Source organism: Mus caroli, unplaced genomic scaffold, assembly GCF_978045245.1.
Source record: "Mus caroli unplaced genomic scaffold, Mus_caroli_1 scaffold_10, whole genome shotgun sequence".
Classification (NCBI taxonomy): domain Eukaryota; kingdom Metazoa; phylum Chordata; class Mammalia; order Rodentia; family Muridae; genus Mus; species Mus caroli.
The window spans coordinates 93,104,901-93,124,560 of record NW_028227265.1 but is presented as its reverse complement, the minus strand read 5'-3'; the positions used below and the strand labels follow the sequence as shown (position 1 = coordinate 93,124,560).

The 19,660-nt window shown below is 38.3% G+C and overlaps 1 protein-coding gene across 3 annotated transcripts in view; it reads right to left on the bottom strand.

The window, feature by feature from the left end:
- Dlc1 (DLC1 Rho GTPase activating protein) overlaps positions 1-19,660 on the bottom strand; it is a 430,556-nt gene that overhangs the window by 394,504 nt on the left and 16,392 nt on the right. The gene's annotated exons all lie outside the window — the stretch shown is intronic.

The following is a 19,660-nucleotide window of genomic DNA, read 5'->3' as shown; positions in this document are numbered from 1 at the left end:
TGTCTTTAGCAAACCATACTGGGAAACTGGATATCCTTATGTAGGAGAATGAAAGTAGGTCCCATGTCCAGAGCCACACACACACTTCACATGGAAACTGACTCTAAATGGATAAAAGATCTTAACAAAAGATGTGCAACTCTGAAGCTGGTAGAGGAGAAGTACGGAGACCATGTCATAAACACAGGTAAGAACATTCCAGATAGGATCCCAGTTACTGAGGAAATGAGTCCAATAACTGACAAATGAGACCCATGAAATTATAAGGCTTCTATGTAAAAAAGGAAGTGTTACTTGGGTTAATAGGCAGTCTAAATGATGACAAACATGTGATAGAGAATTAATATCTAGAATATATAAAGAATTCAAGTCAGTAAGCAAGAAGTAACCCAATCAAAAAAATTATATATTGGGACAATGATCTGACTGAGGGGTCTCAAGAGCAAACTCTCAAAAGGCCAGGAAATACATGGAAAAGTTCTCAAAAGTATCATCTATTGGGAAAATGAAAATTTAAACTACTTTGTAGTTCCACCTTTCCCCATCAGAAAGGCTATCAATGGAAAACAAGCAACTATAAATGCTAGAGCGAGCGTGAGAAACAAGGAGCATTGCTTACTGTTGGAGTATTTGTGAACTGGTGCAGCTGTCATGAAAATCCATGTGGATGTTGCTCAAAAAAATAAAAAAATAGAATGATCACATGACGCAGCTATACACTAACTGGGCACACCCCTCAAAGAACTTTAAATCCCAACTCAGAGATACTTACACATCCATGTTCATTGTTAGTCTTTTTGCACTTGGGAATTGGGATCTGGCTAGACAGATCTCCATAGACAAATGGATAAGAATGTAGTACACCTATTTAATGGAATTTCATTTAGCTGTAAAGAGCGAAAGGATACAATTTTCAGAAAATGAGTGGAAGTTGAAATGTAGTAAGTGAAGCAACCCAGGTTCAGGACTTTAGCTTTTAACTTTTATATATGCATGTCTATGTGAGGATGAGAGAAGGTACATGGCAAGAAACTAGCCAGCAACCCACAACAGAGAGAGAAGCTATCTCAGCGGGCAATTTACCCTACAGTGAAATCTCAGTAAATGCTACTCCAGCTATACATAAAATGTAAGACATCATAATTAATTGGATGGCAGGGGGCAGACTATTTATGAAGCATTCTGAGTGCCTGATTGTGTTCTATTAGAATTCCTGTTTAAATTGTCTTCCAGATGTAGTTTGTCCTCTGGTTACCAATGCAAGGAACAGTGCTGTGGTATTTTCATTCTGGCACTTTCTACCACTTTACCTGTTTCCACTGAGTTTCAGTTTGGTTTTGATTTTGATGCCTTTAATCTTTTGGTAGTTCTTACTATGTAAATGTAAATCTTCTGGTTAAAAAAAAATCATGTTCTAACAACTAGGGAACATGATTTACTCCTGACTAAAATGAAGAGGTGGGTTAGTTGTACATTTAAGTGAAATAACAGTCTCTCAGGAGGATGCAATGTGACCACACTGTGCAGAGTGAGCCGGGAGCAAATCCTGCAGAGGGAGTGGGGATGCTTGCAGAGAAGTGGGAGAAAGATCAGAGGAGGGGGAATATAAATAATATTAATATTTATATGTTGCATTCTTAGAAGTTTGAAAATGTTCTACCTATAAAACATGAACTTTCTACTGAAGGTCACACAGAGAACACCTCATAATGCTCTCTCTTCTGTTTCAAGGATGAGATACTAGAGATAAGATGTGTGTGTGTGTGTGTGTGTGTGTGTGTGTGTGTGTGTGTGTCTGTGCCTACATATGCATATCCACATGTGTACAGGCGTCTGATGTTAGTGCTTGGAAATGAACTTTAGTTTTCTGCAATAACAGCAAGTCCTCTTGACCTCTGAACTATTACTCCATCCCCTTAGCTAGGGCTATCTTCAGATCCATCCTCCATACCATGGGAGCTCTCACATTTGTCAGTTTAAGGCCAGCACCCTCAAAGCTGCCGGCTTTTGTATACAAACATTTCCTCTATTGGATTATACCTAACAGCAAAACTTTTCTAGCTTCTGTTCTCTTTGTTTCTTTTCCTCGTACATATTAAATAGTCACTTGTTAAGCAGTCCTGCTGGTTTTCTTAATACCTATCCTCTCTTCTAGTTCTGAAATCACTGGAAGTCACTGAGCTGATCAGGCACAAGTCCTGATACCAAAGAAGGCCACCCTGGAAAGCTTGGCCAGGAGCTCCAAGCTGTTCCATGCAAGTTGTCTTCTTCATCCACCTTGTCCTACACACAGTATTCAAAATGGTGGTGTGATGGTTTGTATATCCTTGGACCAGGGAGTGGCACCATCTGAAGGTGTGGCCTTGTTGGAATAGGTGTGACCTGGTTGGAATGGGTGTGTCACTGTGGGTGTGGGTATAAGATCCTCACCCTAGTTGCCTGGAAGTCAGTCTTCCACTAGCAGCCTTTGGATGAAGACATAGAACTCTCAGCTCCTCCTGCGCCATGCCCGCCTGGATACTGCCATGCTCCCACCTTGATGATAATGGACTGAACCTCTGAACCTGTAAGCCAGCCCCAATTAAATGTTGGTTTTTAATAAGACTTGCCTTGGTCATAGTATCTGTTCACAGCAGTAAAACCCTAACTAATACAGGTGGGAACTACCTGGATGTTCAACAATCTTGAAACCATTTCTTCTATTCTGAGATTGGGAAGTTACAGAAGAAAGCAAGCCAAACAGGTACCTTGTAAAGGCAATGTGGGCTGCAGTGGGAACAGCAGTATGTTATGGTTCAACACTAGAAGTATAGAAGCCAGAGAGGTGTTTCAAGAACCCAAGACAGAAAGGACAGGGATGAGGAACAAGGGGATGAATATGATAGATACTGGGGAATTGACATGATCATTTCTTCATTCATCAAGCCCACTCACTTGACAGGTACACTTCTAAAATTCAAGATGGATTTCAAGATTCTAGGTCTTACAGCTCAACTTTCTATCATTACACTTATCATTCTAAAGGTGTATATGATGTAGCAATATGACACTAATAGACAACTTTATAAATCTTAAAAACTGGCTCTGGGGAAATAAAACTGGAGCTCTGGCAACACTTGATGACATGTGCTCTACCACAGAGCTCTGGTCCCAACACTGAGTAAACTTTTGGATTTCTGAAGCAAGCATTTTCGATGTGAACTGATCTCATCTTTGGAGCTACGCACGGATTTGAGTTTGAACTGCTTCAAACTCAAACTTAGTTTGGCTCTTTACGGCTCCTCTCTAAGCAAAAAGGTGGACTCGCCCTGCACAGTTGACAAGATAGGTGTTGGTTTTGGCCTGCTCTCAGTGGGTTCTGTTTATTCCAAATGGTTTCACAACAGCCCTGGATAAAAAGGTGAGGAGGGCAGACATGTATTACAAACGTGATGATGGAATTCCGTGAAGAAAAACTATAGTTTGGATAGTGAGAGAAGGTAAATATGTCACTACTAACATAAGCAGTTCCTCAAGGCCAACGGTGACACATGCCAGGAAATACATCTGCACCGTAACACCTGGGTGCCCACGGACGGTGACATGGATATGAACAGTGATAGATGTACAGAGGGAAGCTTCCCGTGATCCTCCGGCTGGCTTAGGTAGGAACTTTATTGAGGCCCATCTCCTTATTAGCTAACTAGTCTTAAGAAGCAGGTACTTCACATATGTTGAAAAATGGAAACATTATTTTAAAATGTACAACTCCTCAGAGTTTGAAATGGAGCCCAACAAGAGATATCTTATACTCAGTGATTTCTCACCTTACTACACTCTTTCCATCTCGTATGCCAAGCAGACTCTGGGTGGTGCCAACACACTTCTAGTCTATCTTTTATTATTCTCCCCTGATTCTTCACATTAGAAGAGAACTTCATGTGTCCTGTTTGGTTTTACTCTCTCTCACTAAGACAAGTTCAAAAGATGAAAATAGGTAGCATCATAAAAAGGCTCACCCTTTGTGGCTGTAACTGTCTCACATGGAGCCCCATGTCCTACTTTTCCCACCTCAAGGGACTTTGCCTATGCTCAGCTTTGCTATGACAGTCTGTGCAGCACTTTGCTTTAGGAAGAAAAACTAAGTAAGGGCTCAAACACAGGGAGCAGTTCCTGTGTGCGACTCTCTGGACCTGTGTGCTGACTTTTTGATTAATGTTTCCATAGCAAAGTGGGCATTTCAGAATAGTGGAGAGAGATATGTAGAAAATAGAAATTAAGTTTCACAAACAACTGATTACAACTGTCGCCCATTTATTCTCTTTCAGTAAACAGTGAGTGTCAAGGTTGGAAATTTATTGTTACAATAACTGTAATGTATTCAATATAGAAAACATTTTGTTTTCATTTTTTTTTTCTATTCCATGTTGCCCAATACAGACTCAAACACTTCTAAGCATGCATTTTATTTCCAGGATAGTAACCATTTTAGGAATGAAAATTTGTGTTTTGTGTGATTGTGTGTGTGTGTGTGTGTATTTGAAAGAGAAATCAGCATGAGAATATATTAAAATGCATTGCTTAGCTAAGACTCTTTGTCACTTGACCTCTTAATGATCGTTCCCAGGGTGGACCTTGTTAGAAATACTATTCAGCTTGTTTAAAATTTATCATGCCTCAATCCAAACACTGTGGACATCTGAGAGAAAGTACTTTGTAAGTTCTAAGTAGACAGAAAAAATATTTAGATAAAAGTTTATGTTCATTGTAGAGGGGAAATGCAGATGAATTGAATTTAGGGAAAAAGTCATACATTAGAAGAGAGTGACTTTTTATTATTAAATTATATACCAGAAGAAGCTCAGGGAAACAAATACTATATTAGATGACATTTTCAATTAAAAAAATGTTTTGTCAACATATACCTGAAACACAGAGAAATCTTCAGGGCTATCTTTTTCCCCCTCCTACACACAAAATGAACAGTTGTATAAAATAGGGGGATAAAACATTTTCTTTCATCATTCAAAGAAAAAAATCCTTAATATTAGGTTTGTGTTACATTTTGATGTAGGCCAATTCTTTCTGATTACTTTTAAATTATAGCTTTTCTATAATAATATGCAACTCAGCATCTTCTATGTGGGGCCAGCAGCTTTGCATTGGTAGCAGGGCACACCATTAACGCTCTAAATTACAGCTTCTTGACCTTGTCAACACAGGTTCATTATTCCGATTAAAGTATAGTGGAGGGATGCTTAAAGTTCCTTCCATTTGTGACATTTCTAGGAAAATGAAAAGAAAATTCTCTTTCACTTCATATATGTTAGGAGGATGCTGCTGACACTGGTCTAATCAAAGAGGCTACTGTTTAATGGGTAAATGTACATGGAAAGTATACTAAATAGTACATCATTTACAATAAAATGGAGTCAAAACACAAGGAGTATCTTTAAGGAAAGGGGAGAAAATTAAAATCCCACTAACATAATGGCAAGCACGCGTTGTAAGAATAACTGCTGTGTACACAAGAGCTAGGTCTTGTGTGTCTAAATGTAGGTGTTGGTCAGCCATATTGATTCAATCTTCCACTTCCTGTGTTAGGGAAAGTGTCCCCAGGCCCTCAAAGGTGAGCATGCTTCCTGTTTTTTGTTTTTGCTTTTTGTGGAAATGTGGAAAGCAGACCACAATCAGCCCTCTTCCTAACGTCCTTACGTAAGTCACAACTTCATTCATATTTTGTCAACTCTTCTACCACAAGTTTTGAAAAAGAATTTTTTTTAACAAGGAGCCAAATGTGAAGTCTCAGATCATAACTGCTCGTTACACATATGGACTATAAACTTAATCATAAATCACAAACGTCCCACTTGCTATAGGTCTCTAATGAGAGAAGATATAAGTTAAGTCATTGCATTTCTGCTTTCTGAACATAGAAGTCATCTGCCAGTGTTCACAATAGGTATCGAGCCCATGGGATTTCAAATCCTCTCTGCTGCACACACAGTTATCCATCAGGAGTACACAGCATACACAGAGCCGATAGGAACCCATGCTCTGTTCTTAATTTAAAATGTCTTATTTACACTAAGAAGAGAATTGTAATTTTACATTTCTCGTCTGTTCCACTCTTATTAACATACCCTTGGGTGGCCTCCTCCCAGTGATTCTAAAGAAAATGTCCCATTATGCGTTTTTCTCTTGGCTTTTAACTGTTGCACTTTGATAGACTTTTCAATTACAGGTTTAAACCACTCCCATGGTTAGAGTAAGCAATCATATTTCCAATGTGACTCTTAGGGGTCCAGGAGAGTGTGAAATCTGGCAGGAACGGCTACCTCGGCATCCAGTTTTGTGGTTAGTATATCTACTGACCACATCCAACCATCAAGCCAGTTTTCATGATCTGCATTTTCTGTTCTGCTTATAATCAATTACTATTGAATCACTAGTGTGCCAACTAATGGGGATGTAGTGTCAGCACCACTTTAGTATTCATTACTATACAGATACCTAGATTTGCTTGTTATTTATTTTAAGTGAATTTCAAAAATACTTAGTTTAAAAAAAATCTAACTTGGAAAAGAAGAAGCTGATTTGCTTCAGGTCAAGCCTTGGGTATCTAGTCACACCAGCCTCTATTTTCTCATAATACTATAAAATAGCTGAAAAACAGAACCCTTAGTATTTAAAAGTGTTTGTTCATTCAATAACTTCATGGTTTCAGTGAAACATTTGATTGTTTCCTGAGACTTTATGTCTGTGGTTTTTAGAATATTGCTTTCCATGAGAACAGTTAAAATAGCCCAGATACAGTCTTATTTCCCAGTCCTACAAGTACAAAATCCAGGATGCATACTTCAAAGCTCAAGTAAGGCACAATGAAAAAAAATCCCCCATTTGGAATGGGATCCTTACCTAGTACTGTTCAACAGACATGTTTATGCTTTCTATCTTGAATTAGGCTGAACCATGGAATTAGAACACTGATGTTTCAGTGCGTAATATTGTATGTGGTTCCAATATTGGTTCTATTGACTATTGCAGTATAATTTATGGCTGAAGTTACTTATTTACTCATTATATTGCCACAACCAAGGCATAAACTCCTTTATGTTAAGAGCATCTATAAGTCTGGCAAAAATATAAAAGTCATGGGAAAGAGAAGGTACTTAGTAAAAGCTCAACTGACAAAAGCCAATAGGCGAAGGGAATAATGATAAAGTTATATAGCTAATGTCGATCATGTGGATGGTCTACATTTGTTCTCTCAAATGCTTTCCCCCTTCAGTTATTCCCAGGCATTTCAGCTTACTCTCAAATCTGTAACTAGATCAATTTAGTAAAGTAATAAAAACAATCACTGTGTATACTAATGATAATTATAGGCACATGGTGTTCGCTCTCTGTCAGGCTCTGTCTTGATGACATGTCCATTTATATATGTGAGCACAGATGCTCTTCTTAGTAACAGAGCGACACTATATTATACGTATGAAAAAGCTGAAGCAGAGAGAGATTAAAATGATATGCCACATCACCAAGTTGTAAGTGAGAGAAACCCAGGCAGCGTGGCCTCAGCATCTGCTGGCTTAACTCCTGTCTTCCACATCTGGCACTGGAGCAAGGAAGCTGCTGAATCTTCCCATGGACCATGTGGTCCTCCAGAATTTTCTGGATGAAGAACTATATGCTGGTGTACATAGATGGTGCAAACTCAGGCTACATTAGCATTTGGCTGACTGCAAGCCATAATAATTTTGCAAATTCTTCATTCATTTGACAGCCAGATTTTTGCCTCATTTTTTTTCAATGAAAAATTATTCTAGCTCTACCCTTTGTACCTATTCAATCACATTTTATGACTCTTTTAATGTCCCTAAGAATCTCATAAAGGAAAGACAATTGTCCCTAAATACAGAGACATATATAAATCACAAGAGTTTGAATCACATCCCTGATTTAGGTTGGACTCATTCCCTTATCATGGCTTACTTTCTTGGCAAGAAAAATCCAGCTCAGACTAAGCTATTCATTTTTCTAGAGCAAATAGCAACGCTAATTCAACATTTCTAGAATCTCGGCTAATTTTCAATGCACATAAAATGCAATAAACCCCTTTGAAGTTTTCACTTAAGAAATGGAACCTGAAATCCAAGAGGTTCATCAATCACTTGGTGTATTCCTAAGCCGATATTAAACTGGAACAGGAAGAGAAAGAGAGCAAAGATGCACGTTTTCTATTTGTTTAGTTAATTCTATTGGTTCCTAAGAAAATTCCCGAGAATTCTCTGTCCACAGAAAGGGACAGAGATGTTGTGGGCAGCGAAGGGTGTTGTTCTTTCTAGGAACACAAGCCAGAAGACAAGCAGATCCCCTTGGCACCATTGTGTCTGGTGCCCAGATAACAGTGGCAGGGTTCTGCTACATGGGTTATGCAAGATCTTTTTCAACTCCTGTGAATATTGGCATTTTTCCTCCCAGGGAGGCAGCTAAAAGATCTGGTGGTTTTCTTTGGTATTAGAAGATTAAATAATTAGTCTTGGTTTATAGTAACAGAAATCTATAAGGAGGAAACACGGTCAACATCTCTATTACCATCATCGGTAGTGTGGAGTTGGCTCTCAAACAACCATTCATTCCCTGAAATAACACCGTACAAGTGTTTTAATTCTCACTCCAATAAAAGCTGATGCCCAATAAATGTGAACTTATTAACGATAGCATTAGTAAAAAGCACAAGCTGGCAGATTGGCCCACTCATTAGATCAGAGGCCTATAACACATTATAACTAGTTTTCTTTGGAGACTACTCAGAAGTAGAAACTCTCAGATCTAATTGCTTCCTTTCAGAATGTATAGGTACATCTATGTGTGCATAGACATATATATAACATTTTCCCCCAGTGACGTCTGGCCACAAAGCTTTCACTGTCTGTGGTATTCTCCATAGGTATTACAGAGAAACTTGCTGGGGTCTGAAATATTCTAAACACGTTGCCCTTCCTCTTTCTATACTTTCCCTGCCATTCTCATCACACCCATCCTTCTCTCTCTTCGTATTCCCCTCTGTCCACTTCCTCTTCCTCTTTCTTATTACACTTTTCACCATTCAGTGACAGCCTTGTATGTTAGCAAGCAGAAGACCTGCTTGGCTTTTACACAGGCAGGGATTTAGGAGATGTGAGGGCCTCTGCTGTTTGGCTGCTGCTGCTGTTCCCAGTATCTACATCCTTCCATACCATCCCTAAGCTTCCTCAAAGTGACATTAGCTGGAAACAATGTGGAATTCCTAGCTTAGTGACCTCACAACCTGCTTAACTGTGTGCTTCACTTTCAGCATATGTCTTAATTAACTAAAAATATAACCATGAATTTTTGTGGTAATATATTGCTAAAATTACACACACACACACACACACACACATACATACACACACATACACACACACATATACACACACACATACACACACACACACATACATACACACACATACACACACACATATACACACACACATACACACACACACACATACACACATATATGCTAAAGTAAATGTTAATGGATTTTCTATCATTTTACATTTCTATCCTATTCACTCCTCTCCAGAGGCAAGCAATCATATTCTAAATACTATTTCTTACAGTTGTCATGTGATCAATGGGTTCTGATCGGTCATTAACTTTTCAACTTGCGATGTACTCAGAACCAGGTCTTACATTACATCTTCCTTTCCCTGATTCCCTCATGCCCTGTTGCAGAAAGGAGACTGTAGTATAAAGCGTAGACTATTTGGTCAATGATTTGCTACATGTGACTTAACTCTTCCTATTCTGTTGTTCAGTCGGGTCATTATTTGGAGTTTTGATAGAAGATCTTGCTATGTAGTCTCCTGAGGTTGGCTTCAAAAGTGTGACCTATGACCGTCCTGCCTCAGTCTCCCAAGGACTACCACAGAAGACATGTGACACAGAGTCTGGGTGTGTGATTTAATTTCTTCAGACTTTTTATTGTGTGGGCATTTCAATGATAATATAATTTTTCTGAAAAATCATTATAACCATAAGAGATTCACCTGGTCTAGCATTTATGAGCAGGTACTAAGAACTCGGTAGATACTACAGATGTAAGCTTGAGTACCTGCCTCAAATGAGCTGATTCTGTGGTAAGCAATGGTGAATTAGAAAATTCAGTGAATTCGTCCATTATATGTTATTACGCAAAACTATAATAATCACACACACACACATATATATGTTAAAAAAGAATCACTATATGGTTGTGAAGACAAGGGAACAACTAACTCCATCAAAAATTTGAAATTAGGGTCTGTTTCTTCACTCAAAAAGATTCTAATATCAGATGATCAGTTCCAAAAACATATACACAAGTAACATAGAAATTGAGCAAGTTGTACTGTGTATTTAGGAAAATACATATGGCGCATGTATATTTATGTGATTGTTATCAATGGAACAAGAGGCCATGAGTTTGAAAGGTAGCAAAAGGAGAGGGTATATGGGAGAAATGTGGAGGAAGGGGGAAAAGGAGTAAATGATATAATTACATCACAATATACAACTATTTTAAAGGACTCCAAGGTATTTGAGTATGTTGAGTGTGAGTTTACCAGAGTCTTATGCTTAGCATGAGAGAGATGTAGCCTATGAGGACTGGCTGTGGGCGTCAGAGGACCTGGTGTAGAATGACATGTTATTTCTCTCTCTGTCTCTGTCTCTGTCTCTGTCTCTGTCTCTGTCTCTCTGTCTCTGTCTCTCTCTCTGTGTCTCTCTGTCTCTCTATCTCTGTCTCTCTCTCTGTGTGTCTCTGTGTCTCTCTGTCTCTGTCTCTCTCTCTCTCTTTCTCTCTCTCTCTTTCTCTCTGTCTCTCTCTCTGCACTGTCATTAGTGAGATCAGCTTCATGTTCTTGTTTCCTTGGTAAACTTCTGCTGGTGATCAGCATGCCTTTGTGTTGACATGGAATCCTACCTCAGCCTTCCGGAAATGAATGCTTTTGTTTGTTTGTTTGTTTGTGAGTAAAGGACGTCCATGCAAGGGACCAGTGTTTCTTTTACTCTCCCATTTTAGCCTATCCTGTCTTATTTCCTCCTACAACCCAATTGCCCTTTTTATTTGTCATTATTCAGTTTTTCTTTCTCTTACTTCTTTCACTCGCCTGTGTTCAGTGACCACTTTGTATGGTAGCAAACAGAAGATGTGCTTGAACATTCCCCAGGAGTTTAAGGAACTATAAGTTATGATGCATTAGGGCCTCTGCTCTGTGGCTGTAGGTGGTGCAACTTAGTCCGTACATCCACACTCTGCTAAATATGGATTATGCATCGAGTTCACCAGGCTGTATTTGGTATTTTTATCATGTACTTGTTTTCCATAGTACAGTTGGTTTACAGTCAAATGTGTGCTGAGCCAAACCATTTGAACCGCAACCATCTGCAAATATATATCTGACTTGTTTGTTTGTACAAAGTTGTTTGATGGTGTAGCACAGCCCCACAAAAGCCAAAACCAGCTGGACACAACAGGTGAAGAATTCTCACAAGGACATTTCATTCATCTGAACCTAATTGCCCTTAGCAATGTCATCTCATTATCAATTTTAAGCCTTGTCGTAGAGCATATTGATGGTTTTAAGTTCAACAGACCTGTCCTTAAAGCCAGCATGACTTTAGTGTAAAATCATACTTATTCTGACTTTGTCTGCTGTATACCTTCCTTGCTCCTTTGTCCATTGAGAAAAAAATTCATTCATGCATATTAATTCTTGTCCTGGTATCATCTTGTCACTTTGGTTTGGAACTTGGTTTAAGCATCTTTGTGGTTTTAATTATTTCCTCAATTTTCCATTTCTTTGAATTTCTGCAGCGACCCTCATATTTTGGTGCATCCTATGACTTGCATAATTCACTGTTCTCTTTCTGTCACTTGTCGGTCCATATGACATTTATATTACTGAAAATATTTCATAGGAGCATTCAGGAGATGGGAAATCGAGGTTGAGATTTGAGAAATGGATATGCTTTGGCCAAATTTATGCATATTACAAAGATAGAATAGTAACAGAACATTTCATTTTTTATCAATCAAAACTAATTTATATATCAATTTTCACTAAACATTTAAAGCACAGTGTGTGTAGTGTGTTTTGCTCTAGGATAGAGTTTTCTATAAGAAATATTGTGGCATTTGATCAATATCACTTTAACATATGACATAGTTTTCTGACATGGAAATGTAGGATATACTACAAAGTTAAAGTACCACACATATATGTAGAATGCAGTGGAACATATATTTAAGCTGCTATTCTGTTTATAATGCATCATGATGTATTGGACTATATTAATATTAGGTGATATTCCTTGATATGTCTGTGCTTATCTCTCAATCTAACTATTCCTATTTGTTCTTGATAATAGAAAGTTTTAGGTAAACATGTTTGTTTGTTTTTTTTTTTTCATAACACAGCTTCTAATTCTCAGGCCCCTGATAACTTAGTATAGAGATGTAACTAAATTTCTGCCTACAAACTCTGAGACAAAATAATGAGTTTGTTTCCCAGGCTCTTCTGTACACAGAGGTATAGCCTACCTTTATTATTTCCCTGTTCTTATGATCTGAACATGATAAAGATTCAAGAGAAGGAAGAAGATTGATAAAAGTGGCCTGGAAGATACAGAGCCAGTTTATCTATATTATCTCTATATATCTATCTAATCTATATTGCTGATACCCAGCAATCGTGGACAAGTGAAAGAGATTATCTAAGTCATCTTTGTATTGACTTTTAATGACAGTGGTCAAGTCTACCCTCTCAATATTAGAGGTTAAAATATTAGAGCCTATAATTAGTTTGTATTTTTGTTCTTCATCTTTTATGTCTGTATGTGTATGTGAATATGTCTGTGTTCATGTAGGTTCATATTGTTGTAAGCATATGCACACATATGTGTGACAGAGTCTGTGTATAGGTTAGACATCATTTCCAGGCATTCTCAGATGTCATTTCTGAGCAACTGTCCACTTTCTTATTTAAAATAATTTAATTTTACATGTCCGTATATATGAATGTGTGTGTGTGTGTGTGTGTGCGCAAACTCGTGCACATAGGTGCACCATGGCTGATGGAGGACACTCAGAGGACTACTTGTAGGAGTTGATTTTCTCCTTCTGCCACATAGGACAGGGGCATGCACCTCAGCTTGTCAGACTTTTCCTACCTAATCATCTCACCAGTTTCTACCTTGCTGTTTTTAGATAATGTATTCCACCAGGCCCGCAGTTCAGTGAATATTCTAGGCTGACTAGCTATGAGTCCCTTTGAGCTGCCAGTCTGGTTACCCCAGCACTGAGCGGAATATACTCAGGTTTCTAGGGAAGGAACCCAGGTCCACAGGTTTCTGCAGCAACCACGTCATTGACTGACCTACGTCCCCAGCTCAATTCTTTTTAAGACCTGGTATCTCTGTAGCCCAGGCTAGCTCAAAACTCATAATGTTGCCCATAGCATTTTTTTCTGCCTCAGTCTATAAAGTGTTGAGATTAAAGGCATACGTCATCATACACACCAAGAATCCCAAAGTCAAGACTTATTTGTTTTTGCATTGAGGGAGTTTCTTGGAAGTGGGTATTGGTGTCATCGTAAAGTTATTATTATTATTATCTTTTGGCAATACTTCCTGGAGTTTATCCTGTCATGTCGCATATATAGTTTTTTTGTCTCATCTAAGTGTGCTAATTAAAACCACATCCATACATTTTTAAACTATCATATTATTCAAAAGCTTGGCAAATACATAAATGCTCTTTACAGCAGAGGAAAGTTGGGACTTTTTAATTAGTAAACCACCATCAATGACAAATCACACTAGTTTTTCCAAAACCTCCAACCTCAAGTCTTTCCCTACCCTTTTACATCTTCACATTGCTTCTGGTTTAAGAGACCACTTCTTAGGCTGCCTGCTGCCTCCAGACATCTGTGGAATGCGTCTCCGAGAACTGCCTTTAAGGAGCTGCCTCAGCCCAGGGGTTCACCAAGACCATAAGGGCACTCGCCCTACACCACATGGCCATTTTGCCCATTCATGAACGTCTGCTTACAATCCTTTTGGTTTTGCTTTGATTTTTGTGGTTTTAATTTCGATTCTGTGAACTATTTTAACATATCTAAACTCAAAACCATATTATTAGCTCAAAAGCTCATTGGTTGGGTATGCTACACAGTCCTCCTTAACAGAGACTCCTTAGAAATGTGTTTTTGTGTCTGTCCCAGATTGTCGCTGGACAAAGAAAGACATGTAAAATAAGTGGCCTCTCAAACTTTATAGGCCCCAAAGAGAGACAATATAGATACAGAGCACACTATGTTTAAAGGCATACCAGGGACCATATTCAGGAGATCACTCGCTCACTTGTTTGCTTTGCTTTGTTCCTTGAGATAGGATCTCATTTCATAATAAAAGCTACCTCCATATGTATTGTGTAATGAAAGATACCTTCATGTGTTCCACCCTTCTGCATCAGCCTCCCAAGTGGGGAGGGGCTTTCAGGCCTGACTGCCATCCCCTTCAGATGGGAGAATCGTGTCTCCTCTGTTTTACTCTTCTGTTTTGTTTACTTCATTTCAGTCTTAGAAGATTGATTACATCCCAGTGAAAGAAAAAAAACCTATTCTTGAAAATTCTATGAAGGATTTGGTATTCTTATTTAATGAGTTAATGAGTTGATTAAAGTTCTCAGCCTCAGATTGCCTCACAGTCTACTTCCTGTTTCTAACCCCTCTTCTCTTGTTAGTCCATGACTAAGAAATAGTTTTAAATAGACAGATGGCTTAGCATACTCTGGTATCTCACACCTAACATTGTACAGACATGAAAATGTGGCTCACATGTGTCTCTGGAGACACGGTTCTCAGCAAACCTAGTGGCACAGATTTCTAATTTCAGCTCTCAAGAAGGTTAAGCAGAAAGACTGCGAGTTTGAGGCTTGCCTGGAAGCAATGTAGTGATGTCTAGGTCAGCCCGGGACAGCTCAGAAAGACTTGTCTCAAAATAAAAAGTTTAAAAAAAAAGTTTGGGAATACAAGCCAGGTATAGGGTGCTTGCCTAATATCCCCTTCCTCCAGACTTCTCTATTTTAAACTAGCATCACTGAGCACTGACATTACAATTCAAGTTTCAATTAAAATTCTTATTGCCATTTTGAAAACCTATAAACAGCTGCTTTCATTTTCACAAGATAAAAATTACAGTATTCATACACAACGTAGTTCAAATACTTATATTTATAATACTATTTTATTTTTGTACTTTATTGTATTCATTTCACCCATAAGTTCTTCATTTATGAGAAATATATAGTGAAATACACAAAGTGAAAATTTTCTCCTTTTACCTCGAATTCCATTTTAATATCTGAGCCACATTGTATCTGGCTAAAAGATAGTCAGCATATTCTATGCAGTTACAGAGCTTATTTTTCTGTTCATAGTATGGAGTTTGAATAATAACGGCATCCATAGACTCATGAACCTGAATGTGCAGTTACCAGGGACATGACAGTATTTGAAAGGATTAAGGAGATTAGGAAAATGGCCTCATTGGAAGGAGAATGTCACTGAGGTTGGGCTTTGAGGTATGAAAAGCCCAAGCCAACCCCATTTTCTTCCCCACTCCCCTCACTCTGCCTTAGCTACTATATCAGTATAATATGTAGCTCTCAGCTACTGCTCCAAGGCTTGCTTGCATGCTACCATGCTCCCCACCATGATGATAATTTAGTGAATCACTGAAATTGTAAGCAAGGCCCTATTAAATGCTATCTTTCATAAGAGTTAACTTGGTCATATATCTCTTCACAGCAATAGAATAGTGACTAAGACAGAATTGGTACAAGGAACTGGGGTACTGATGTGATAGCCCTGATTGTGCCCCTTTTTGGCAGGATGTGGACTTTAAGACTTTGGACTAGAAAATCAGTTGGCATTTTGAGTGGGGCTTGATGGGTCATCCCAGAAGGAGCAAGGAGAAGGGCAGAGAGGGCACTGTGGATAGTGGTGTCCCAACACAACAAGTTCCAGAGCCTAGCAGTCATTTTTGTGATATTTTGGCAAGGAATATGCCCTGCTTTTGTTCTTGTCCTACAAATCTGTCTGAGGCTAAATTGAAGAGTTTTGGATTAATGAGATTGGCAGAGTAGATTTCCGAGTATTGACTATGTTTTGTGATTATCAGCAATCACTCATATTCAGATCTATACTGAAAAGGAGCAAGCTGGATAAAGAGAAATACAAAATGTTCAGTTTGAGGGGAAAAGGAAGTAAGAAGTTTAAAGAAAACCCTGACATTAAATGGAATAAAGGCAATGGTGATCTCAGGGCAAGGCCTCATCTGTTAAGCTTCCAACTTGTGAAAAAGAATTAAAGAAAAGCTTAAGCAATGAAGTAAACCATCAGCAACAGAACGCTGATACAAATATGTTTGGATAGAGGGCCAAATTCCAGTCCCATCAAGCAGCAGAATTTAGCAGATTTGCCATACTGTTCTAGCTTCAGAGTCAAGAATGCACGACATAGGTTGTGGAATTTTTCTCCAAGGCTAAGAAAAGCCACCAAGGCCAGGTATATGCCAGAGGTATCCCTGCACAGAGGCTGAGAGAGGCCATTGCACAAAGCTCTGAAGTTGAAGCCTGGGTTTCATAGGAGACTCTGAGATGTTGGAGATGCCAGAGTCTTGGAATACCTGTCAAAGGGAGCTGCAGACCAGGTATGAAGCCTGCCCAAGAGAGAAAAGTGTGTTACAGTCAACAAGATGAAAGTAGTTGGACATCTGAAGAGTGCTTTGACATCACACACAGAGATGCAGCAGTTGCAGTTTTTCCTGCTGTTTGTTTGTTTGTTTTGGTCTTGCTTCAGTCCAATATCTTCTCATGATGTACCCATTCTTCCTTTCTGGAATGGTAATGTATATTCTGCTTCATTGTTTGTTGGAAGTGTGTGATATCCTTTTTTATTTTTATTTTACAGGGGTTACAGTTAAGAGATTGCCACGGGTCTTGGAAGAGACTTTGAACTTTGGAATTTTAAGTTATTGAGACAGTTAAAGACTATGTTAAAGACATTTGAAATTGAACTAAATAATTTTACATTATGATATTGTTATAATCATATAACAGGGAGTGATGGTTTTAATAAAAATGGCCCTCATAGGCTCATAGATTTGAATATCAACTCACCAGGAAATGACACTATTTGAAAGGATTAGAATTAGGAGGTGTGTCCTTGTTAGAAGAAGTGTGTGACTGGGGATGGGCTTTAAAGTTTCAAAAGCCTGTGCTCGCCCAAGGTTCTCTCCCTCTGTTTATTGATCAAGATTAGCTCTCAGCCCTTGCTCTACTTCCTGCTGGTCTGCTGGCCTGTTTTCTACCGTGATGTTAATGGACTAAATCTCTGAAACTGTAAGCAAGCCCACAAATAAATGCTTTCTTTCATAAGAATTGCCTTGGTTATGATGTTTCTTCACAGAAATAGAACAATGCCTAAAGTAAAAATATAGTTTTATTAATTTTTAAATATACAAATATATTTTTCACTCAAACCAGAATATGCTATACTTACTAATTTGCCACTATTTTCTTCCAGATGAACATGGATATCTTTTAAGATGAGTGGCATGATTTTTACTTTATTATGTGTCCATGTGTATGTGTGTGCCTGTATGTGAATGTATGTGTGTACATGCATATGCACATGTGTGTATGTGTATGCGTGTATGTGCATGTTTGGGTGTAGGTGTGTGTATGTCTGCCTCTCTCTCTCTCTCTCTCTCTCTCTCTCTCTCTCTCTCTCTCTCTCTCTCTCTGTGTGTGTGTGTGTGTGTGTGCATTTGTAATTATGTGTTCTTGGTGTGCATAGGACTGTCAGGGCATACATATGTGTTGTGGTGAGACCAGAGATTGACAGAGTGATTTCCTCTGTCATTCTCCATCTTTAAGTTTTCTTTGAACTTCAACTTTATTTTATGTATGTTTGCTATGCCTGCATGTTTGTATGTGTGCTAAGTACATGTTTGGTGTCCATGGAGGTTAAAAAAGCATTGATTCCACTAGAACTGGAGTTAAAGATGGTTGTAAGACACTGTGTGGATGTTTGGAATTGAACCCAGGTCCCCATGTACAAAAACATTCAGTACTCTTAACCATTGAGCAATCTCTCTGACCATAACACCCCATCTTAGTTTTTGAGACAGGTTCTCTCACTGAACCTGGAGCTAACCCTTTGGGTAGATCAGCTGGCCAGCAAGCTCAAGAATCCCACTGTCTCTGGACCTTGCATGCTGGGGTTACAGGGATGTCTTGCCACACTCAGATTTTTATGTGAGATCTGGGCAATCAAATTTGATTGTTCCTGCTTGAATGGCAATCACTGTACTGACTGAGCTATCTCTATAAGCCCCTATGTCCAAGTTCCTAATGGAACTATAGCATTCCATACAATTTGTGATAGTTAAATATATGTTGATCAAAATTAGGCTTTTTTTTTTTTTTAGTTTCTAGTTACATGAAGCAAAGAATATCTCTGTATGTGTTGTTCATATGTATACAATTGATTATTTGGGTACAATTTGAGCTAATTTTCAATTTATAGTTATTTAACATTCATTAGTAACAGATAAAACAAAAGATATTACCCATTCTAATACTAATGATTTGTACCTTAACCACATTTTCTATAAAAATTTTCAACTTAAATGTTTGCATTTAGTTTACTCATTCCGAGGCATGCCAAAGGTTGTAATGTCAAAGGAACTATTTCAACCAATAATCGGGCAACACATTGGGGGGTTGAAATGCTTAAAATAGAACATTTACATTAGAACTTGCAAATATATATATATATATATATATATATATATATATATATATATACAGCATTCCAAGTGCAGCCTTTAGCACTTTGCTGAAGAGCAGATCTGTTCCAGTACTCTTCATATCGATACCAATGTCCAACCATGAGCATGTGTTGCAGGAATGTGTAGTGTGTCTGTAGGTGGTTGGGCCAGATTTGTCTTATTTTAGGGAGCCATGTCCTAAGTCAGTTAATATTTCCTTGTGTCATTATTGCACTCTCTCCAACAGATTTGATAGGACATATGGAAATTTCTGGAAATGTGACACGAGCATTCCAATCATTATAACTCTCTGGCACCCTGACATTTAAATACAACTTATGCAAGGAAGAGAGTATTTGCCAGAAGCACAGATTATTCTGCTGCAATATAATCTGAGCATATTGATTTTTTGCTGTAATGTCTTTGAGTTCATTTTGTGTAGTTGAAATGACTACATTCAGTTTAATGACCTATTTTGTTAAAAACAAAAACAAAAACCAATAAGAAGGAATTGGAAATGTCCCCCCTCCAACAGTGGGCTAATGGTCCCAGCTAAACAGAAATAAGAATAGCTATCTTCTGCTTCACAAACGTTACTTTAGTTCCTTCAACTGCCGTGGGAAAGTGACCAAAGAGGAAACTATCCCTTCGAGTTACTTTACTTTATGTAGTACTACACTGTTAGAAAAAAAAAATGTAACAGAAGCCTGAAACTATGAATAAGAGTTCGGTGCTAACCCACAGTCATGTAGTGCAACCCTGTATTTTT